Genomic DNA, 9035 nt, shown 5'->3' with positions numbered 1-9035 from the left:
GCAATCCATACTATCAATAGCTTCTGTCATCCTGCTTCCTTTGCAGATTTAGTACCAAGCCAGACGTTCTGTTGACGGGAAATTAGCTTTCTGCTGGTTAAAAGTTTTCAATAGGCACAGAATCCAGAAGTATTAGCTGACTACATAAATTTGAAATCTTCATACCAAGTAATCAAAACAACAACAACCCCAAAGCAGTATGTTTATCCCCACAGACAAAACTGCACACTCAAAATTATCATAATGTGTTTAACCATCTTCTAGAGTACAAAAGATACCCAATATATATCAGCAACCAACGTTTGATGATAGGTTGCTATATTATCTCAAAAAGACAACATAAAAATGACCAATATTTCAGCTGCTGCTCGAATACCAAATCATGTTGGTATAAAATTTATCCAAAACCCAGCAACTTAAATTGAAAACTCCTCTGAAAGGAGTGAATAGATAGCTCTTGTCATAGAAACCACTGTTCTAGTGGTTTCTAGCAGGACAAAATGGGGATGTTTTTTCCCTCCATTATGCCTCGTTTAGCAAGTTTCCATGCCTGGCCTTTCATCTTTACCATCGGTGGAGGTATAAAGAATTCATGCTGCTGTGACCACCAACCCAATGCCCTTTTTACATTGCACTGCTTGGTTGGGCTCAGTAGCACAATGTGAAAAGAGCCTCGGGCAGGGGCCGTGCTCAGTGCATCCGAAGGCCCTTTGCTTTGTCCACAGGAACAAGAGAGTTAACTTTCTCAGAATCTCACTGAAGGGTGAAAAGGATCACACATGAACTATGATTTATTTTATCAATGCACTTTCTTTAGTATGAGTTTCTATAGAATAGTGGGCTGCTGCACGGCACATATTAATCAAGCCATTCTCTTTAGTCTTCATCCAGCAGGAGTAGTATCCAGTTTTATGTTTCAAGGAGAGTGTTCGGGAATTCAACCTAAAAAGCGGAGGGTAAAATAAAGGGAAATAACTTGCATCCACCATCAATACTCCTTTACTACATCACAGTTGCAATCCTAAAGCAGTGTAGGAGTTAATTTAATTGATTCTGTCTTGAAACAGCATTACACAAAATAACTAGTTCTCTTTATAAGATTTTAAAAAAATATTTAGAATTGACAGTCTATTCAAAGGAAACAGCTTCAGTTATAAAATAAGCAGTTTCTCAGCACTGCCAAACAAATAAGAGGCACAAAGCCTGAATCCTCAAGATCACATACGGCATCCCCCAAAATTTGACTGCATCCTCCAGAATTCTTCAACAATTGCCACTAAACTTGAATTTGCAATATGACAATAAAGGGCTATATTAAATACATTAGATATTTAACTTTAATTCAAAAAAATTTAGTTGTTGAGTAGCTCCAGCTACTTTTTATGGCTCTGACCACTTAATAATGTGAGACCTCCAACCTCTCAAAGGCAATATGTAACTCTACTAAAGACTGTGCAATCTTGTGCTAATCAAACCACTGGATCCAGAAAGCTAGATTCTACTTGTCATTACATTTTCCTTTGTGTGCTCTTTAAACCCAATCCCTCCAGAATTTTTCTTATCTGAAATTCCAAGTCACTTTATTGAATAATCTGGATCTATACATGATAAAACTAAAACCCTATTTCTTCTAAAGATAAGCATCCATATTTTTACAAACATTTATTTACAGTAAGTTTTAAGACAATTACAGTTGATTTAAATTACAGTTTTAGACTACTTTTGAATCCCAAATCACCAGCTTCAGAATAACGAATATAATTAATTTAATTATGATTTTTTTTTTACACACAAGTTTTGCCTCTACTTCACATCTCCCATATTCAAATGTGAAGGACCAAATACAGCCCATTTTCATCATACAGCTGAAAAACAGGAAAAGAGCAAAGAAAAAGCCCACAGCCAAGCCTGTTTCTCAATTCTAAGCTATTATGGCTATGGATACTCATGGGAGGGGTGGGCACAAAGGGACATTAGATCATGATGTCATTGTCAAGCACAGAAAATCAGAAGCCAAAGTGATTCAAATGAATACAGGTTTATTGCATGCTAATCCTCTACAAGAATCTGAATTACTAATGGTTAATCAAATTGGGGATACATAAGGGTCAACAAAATTCAAGGTAGGCTGGATCATTAGATCACATGTGGATGTGAAGGGTTTTGAGATTGATGATGCTCTTGACCCCTCTCTCATGCTCAGCATGGTCATTTCCTACATCATTATGTAAATAACACATTTCACAACTAGCTACTTTACTGTTCTATGCTTATTTCACAGGAATCTCCCCATATTGGCAGCTTTCACCTAGGAAAGATAAGGAGGGGAGTTAGACCTTACCCTCTTGTATTTATACAAACGACTCTAGACTAATTCCCCCTTTGAGCCCTTCTTCTGAACAGGATAGTTGCTCTCCACCATATTTTTGATATACTGCAGCTTCCACTGGATCTCTTAAATTCTCTATATTATTCAATATACAAGGATTTTCTTTTATATACATACATAGCTTAGGTCAATCATTTCTGTTGACCTAAGACCATATCTTGCACTTCTCTATTACTTTCACCAATCAAAGATATGAATTCCAATACAACAGCCATTATATACATGTGAAGTTTATAATATGCATCTGAATCATCACAGGAGAAGATAACAGTATGCAGTATTACTATTTAGTTGGAATAATTGTAATGTTCAGAGTTTTAATTGCAAGTAATATTGAAATATTGAGTGACAGATACTCTTTGACTTGAAAAAAAAATCAAGTAAATAGGTAAGCAAGGACTTGATAGCAAATAAAGGCTTAAGCATGGGGAAGGGTTGTTATTCCAAAGCAATGGTCAGAATCAGCTAAAGCTAGCTAAAGCTGCCTTCACAAAAAGCCATACTCAACAAGGCCTTGGACTTTGATTCATGTAAACACCCAGTAGAAAAACTAATTCAGAATTCCCTTCTCCAAGATTACATCTTATCCAATTGTTTTGCCAAATGATTGCTAATAAATAGCTGAGAGAATAATTGTAATATTTAACCAAAGAAAGTGCTATCTGAAAATTGCTTCCAGATGCATAGTAGTTTAGCTGGAAACAACAGCAGGACAGAAGGGAAAATAGATTGTTTATACCTAGTGTTTGGGGAACTGATGCAACAGGATGTCCTTGTTTTTCATTGACAGGTCATTCACCTATCCATTATGTTGAACCTTATCACCAGATATGAAGGAAATAGTATTTGGGAAATAACAAGTTTCTAGAGCAAAGGGAGAATAGGACCAGCTATCAGATTTAGACAAGTGAGAGACTGCAAAACCATTTTAAATTTTCTTTATTCTGTCCGACATCATTTTTGGGAGGGTGGGAAACTATGCATTTCATAGTTTTATGTATTACACACATAAAAAGATCTTTTGTTTGATTGCTGGACCAGCTTTCAATTGCAAATGCATTTATTAGAAATTACTGCAAAGAGCTAACCAAGACATAAACAGATTTTGTTGGATTGCTGTTTTTCCTAAACAGTTCCATGCCATTAATACATTGCTGATAAAAAATACCTTTTGGAAATAATGTTATGTTAATGCAGTATTCATTCAATATCTTTATACTAACAGAACAGTTAAAAATCACAAATGGATAAGAATGAGGCAGAAACAAGCCATACATTCCTGGAAATTATAAAAGATTATGAAAGAACAGCAGAATATGCAGATTTTAGTTTGAAACTCAGATTGATGTAAGTAGAGAAAAAAGAAATATACTTGAGTTTGATAAAATCAACTCAACCTGAATACATTTTTACTAATTTCAGATGTGTGATTTTTATAATAGGACAGGTGGGAAAAGAAAAGTCAGGAAAAAAATAATAAGTATAGCACTTGGTTCTCAGTTCAATAATGAAAGAGAAAGGCAGACACCGAATGAAACTTCCAACTGCAAGTAAAAATTTTATTTAGCCCAAAGCATTTCAAAAAGCATGTTCCTCATCTGCTCTGCAAAATTAATGTTATCAATAGCAAGGATATTATTCATGAACAATTAAAAAAAAAGCAAAAGTATTCACCATGTAGCAGTTTTCTGAAAAATGAAGATATCTCCCTCTATGAAGAAGTCAATACCATGTTCACTCATGTCATGCATGTGATAAATCATTCAAAACCATAGAATTACAAACACATCCCATCAAACTTTGCTTAAAATTAATACATATATGATTGCTTAGAGCAGATCAAACTAAGCCTTCTAATATCATTCCATGAAATTACATACATGAATTGTGACATGAGGACATGTAGCATTTACTGTAGCTACTTTGTGGAATTATATAACTATGATGTTTCATACAAAAACAATTTGGTCCAGATTTATCATATACAATAATGCATGGACTGAGGAAAAATAATGTACAAATCAATTAAAACACATATAAAGCATAGAATATGCTAAAACGGGGTATAAAAATTCTAAATTCACAATGATTTTCCATGTTAAAAATTGAATGTGAGGAATAAGTGTAAAAACTGAAAAGACTGCCTTTTATTGGTGTTCAGAAGCAAGTAGTTATTCACTCCTTGGAAACGAATATCTGTATATAGTTTAAAATATGAAGCTAAATATATAAACCAAATAGAAGTATGTTTATTATACTTCATTTGATACCTTTCCATTCAGAGGCCAGTTTTGGATCTTCTCCTCTAGCGTGTACAGAATGTTCTAATTCTCTTCTCACACCTACTGTAAGTAGTCCCACTTGGGCTTAAGCCTGTGAATCAACAGCTGTTCTCTATATATGGCTGTCTTATGATAGGAAGTAAGGGATCAATACTGGCTTTCAACATCTATAGCTCCTTATGATATTGAAGCTTTCAGATCAAACACTGATACAGTGTTATACTGCCATATAAATAAACACTGCATATTTAGCAAAGGGATAGCAATTTGTTACACGATCTTTAAAGAGCCAATAACATTTCTAATCTTACTGTGATACTTTTGGATATCTCACAATTACCATTTAATTTCCCTCAAACAGAGAATACTGTACAGATTTACATTTTCCCACAAAACGAAATACAGTAAATTACATTGGTTTATACACATCCTTGACCTTGCAATAATAATTAGCTGAAAAACTTTCTAACAGAAAGAGCAATTTGGCAGTGAAATAAATTACCCCAAGAGGTTTAGCTCTCCCTTCACAGGAAGTGTTCAAGCAAAGTAATGAACAGTAATCAATCTGGGATATTTTAATTTGTATCGCTACAAATGCCACCGCTATGATTCAATTAATTCATGTGTTACACTGTGGGAGTACATATTTACCAACCTAATAACTCACAGCTGAAAAGTTGAGAAGGAAAAAAACACCTCAATTTTTTTTCTTAGCTACTATTCTGGATGGATGGACAAATAAAAATATAACTTTTTTTTTCCAGTTGACTTTTTATAGAATCTAGGTTTGCTTGTCTGGAACTGTCTCATCACAATGCTTAATTTATGAGGATCCACTGTATTATATTTTGAATATTAACTAAGCCCATTTCAAAAGGCATATAATCTTAGTTCAGATTTCTTTAATATCTGCTAAATATTTAGCAAATTGAAACATTCTTTTTGGATTTTAATTTCTGCAAATTATAGTCATTTCCCTCTGTTTAAATTGAAAACTTTTGGTGAAAACTCTATTGTGTTTAAACTGAATTTGCATTACAAATTATTGGGCACTGTCTAGTCCAATGTGATGTAGCCACTAGTACTATAAATCTTGTAAATCATTTTTTGAAAACAGTAATGTCAGTGATTGTATTTTGTCTTGATTTCATGCAAGGCAAGAATAAGTCACTTAGACTAGGGTCAATATTTTCATTTTTTCTAAAAATGAACATAGACTACCCTCTTTTTTTTGTTTATACATTCTGAAACTGTCTTTGTGCAAGTAGATGCTCTAGCTATATGATAAATTGCAAAAAACTCAGCATTTCATGAGGTGGATGTGGCTACTAATCTCTCCAGACAGGGAAAAAATTACTAACAAATATAAATGTTGTTCCTTAAACACGAGTATTTTTGATGCAATGATGCCATCATAAGGAACCTTTTTTTTTTTCAAAGATTGGAATTTTTAGCAGGTTAAATTATCTAAAGGAAAGAGAGATGCTGGTTGGTAAAGTTTTATAGCCTTTGGGAGCTATAGAATTTTGCAGGTACTCACTGAAAAGTGCTGCAGAGAAATTTGTTTTTCAGAATACTGAAAACTTGCAGAAATCCTGCAAAGGCTTCACATTTTAATATAAATATTATTTCGCTATACAGTATTGCACTCTAGGCAGAAGTAGGCCCTCATGGGGCTTTCTAATAATTCTTCCAATGTTTTTGTAATAATTCATAAAGTTTATCAAAGTACTCAGAATTGTGCAAGCCACTGTATTCTCTGTGACACTCTATGGAAGTGAAAGCTGGAATTTAAAGAAACAGGATAGGAAGAGTGTTGACCCGTTTGAACTTTGGTATTGGAAATTCTTAATAATACCATGGACAGCCAAGAAAAAAAAAAACCCATTGATTCATTGAACAAGTCAACCCAGAATTTTCATTTGAGGAAGAGATCAGCAGGCTCAAATTATCCAACTTTAGACACTTTATGTAAATACCTTGGAAAATTCTCTGGAAAAAGAAGAAAGAGAAAAGAATGACCAGTAACAAATTGGTTGGACTCAGTTATGGTGGCAATGAGTACAACAATGGGACATTTGAAAGAACAGGTTAGAATATATTATAATGGAGAAGATCTATGTGGTCCCTAGGAGTCTAAAACAACTTGATAGCACATCATCAATTATCAAAGGAAAGGAACTATGACAATTCTTAAATTTGTGTATTGCCATTAGTCCTTCCATCCCATACGTAATTCTGAAATTCCAGTTATCTTGACAGAGAAATATACTTATTGAGAGTTTGGAAAATATGATGCTTGAGGACACATCTTTCCACCTTCTACAACATGTAGGTATATTCAAGTATCTTTTGCATTTCCTGTGCCAAGAATGCACAAATGCACACATGGAAGGCGTACAGGTTAGAATGTTGGGTTCCAGTGAATAGGGCTCAATTCTTTGACTCTGCACAACAAACATTCCCCATCTACAAAGAATAATAAAGCTTGGAAACTCTCCCATTTTCTACCTTGCATTAACATTCATTAGCGAACATAACTATTATCCAGAGTCATCCATGTTCTAATCTAAACCAGGGCAATGGTTTGGGCTTACTCTATTGTGTGAAGCTGGCCACTACGTCTGTAAACCATTGTTTGGCTTAGTGTTACATGTGAATTCTGTAAAATGTGATTTACTCAGTAAACCACACTTAAGCAAACCCTGCAATTAGTACATGGTTTGGGGCTAAGCACTAGACGTAAAATCTTTGAATACCACCAAAAGAAGGTCTGGAAATATTAGGAGAGAGCCTGAGAAGGAAATCTGCTCTCACCATGCTTTAACTCCAGGGCTTAGGACCACTGCCTGAGTTAGGCCACACAGGGGCAGAGAATAATTAGGGGCACTCATCCCTTCTCCCACTTATAACCAAAGGCAGGAAGTGTTGGAGAAGGGCGGGAAAGCCTTTCTCCGTATTTTCGGCCATTCCTCACATCTCTTCTACTTCAGGGCGTCGTCGATGGGGCTGACCCCTCCCCGTATCTCCAGCAGCTTTCTCCCGCTTTCTCTCTCTTTCCTTCGACTGAACAAAAATTTGTCTGGATCAAACCTGCGCTTGAAACACGCTTGTGAAAGGGAAGCAGGATCGGGCGAACCGCCTTTTGCCTGTGCTGCAGGGGCACCCCTTTGTGTCCAGAAGCGAGGCCATCTTTACCCTTTCGGCAGCTCTCTGGCTTCTCCTCCTCTCTCGCGAGCCCCCGTGGTGGAGGTTAAAACTTTGGCGTTTTCCCCCCGCTTTGCCCGGGCAAGAAAGTGGCGGGCACTAAACAGCTCCCGCGTCTCTCTCCGCATTCCGCTCCGTCCATCTTGAATACTTGAGATTCTTGAATGGAGCCTGCGGGATCCGCTGCGCTCGGCTCAGATTGGCTGCCCGTTAATCCATTGGAGGGGCCTTCGCATTCTCATTGGACGCGGAGCTCCTCTCGACCACTCCTCTCCCCCGCCCCCCGGAGGGTAGTGCTTCTCCGGCGAACTCCTGGGTTCTGCTGCACACGCTCCTATTGCTCTGTGGCTGGTTGTTCGTCCGTATTTCGGTAAATTAGCGGAGAAGCCCCCGTTGGACGAATGTACGCGAAGAAGAACCGTGACAATCATGAAGACCCCAGCCTGTTCTTGTGGCTTACCGCCTTTGCACAGAAACATTTCTTTGAATGCAAATCTCTGACACAGGAATAGGACTTTGCATGTAAACGCAGCGGACTTATTTGTTTAGTTTATGCCTGGAAGGAATAGAGACGCGGAACTGATATTCCCTCTCCGTGGCTGCTTATTACTATTATTTATTTTTTTAAAAAAAATTCATTTGTGGCCCACCTTTAGGGAACAGACCTGTAAAGCAAGTGTGTAAGGAACACTTCAGATTTAAACTTACAGAAAAGTCTCTACTTACAACATCTGCTCCATTACTTCATTTCCAGAAAATAAGTTGTATTACTCTTTTGGAGACATTTGTAGTGAGTATTAGATTTATAGCTTACCTTTCGTTCAGGAATTAAAGCCCTCCTTTGTACTGCTTTTTCCTGAAATCATTCTGTTGGGCTGAAAGAATAAACTGCCCCAAAAGTCACCCATTGAACTTCTGTGTCTGAGGGATGACTAATGGGTCAATTTTAGTCCAACTTGTTAACCATCACCCTTCACTTTCTTCTTTATTACAGTATAACACAAACTGTTGTGGACTATGATCCAGTTCATCAAATGCATTAGCAAGGCAGTTGGCAAGTACTGTATACATGCATAGATGTAGAAGGACAATAATGTGGGCACTGAAATGAGATTAGAAGAAAATGAAATATGCAGAATAAAAACCTAGCAAGTTTA

General features: G+C 36.5%; 1 long non-coding RNA gene across 1 annotated transcript; it reads right to left on the bottom strand.

Moving 5' to 3' along the window:
* Positions 1 to 790: 790 nt before the first annotated feature.
* Positions 791 to 8352, bottom strand: LOC120307027. Its single transcript, XR_005556434.1, has 2 exons — positions 7870 to 8352; positions 791 to 942 (listed from the first exon to the last, which is right to left on the bottom strand). It is a non-coding gene; the product is annotated as an uncharacterized LOC120307027 (long non-coding RNA).
* Positions 8353 to 9035: the final 683 nt, after the last annotated feature.

The sequence above is a fragment of the Crotalus tigris genome, unplaced genomic scaffold (genome assembly GCF_016545835.1).
Source record: "Crotalus tigris isolate CLP2741 ecotype Arizona unplaced genomic scaffold, ASM1654583v1 scf7180000017764.6130737, whole genome shotgun sequence".
In the NCBI taxonomy this organism is placed as follows: Eukaryota; Metazoa; Chordata; class Lepidosauria; order Squamata; family Viperidae; genus Crotalus; species Crotalus tigris.
This window is presented reverse-complemented; position numbering and strand designations above follow the sequence as displayed.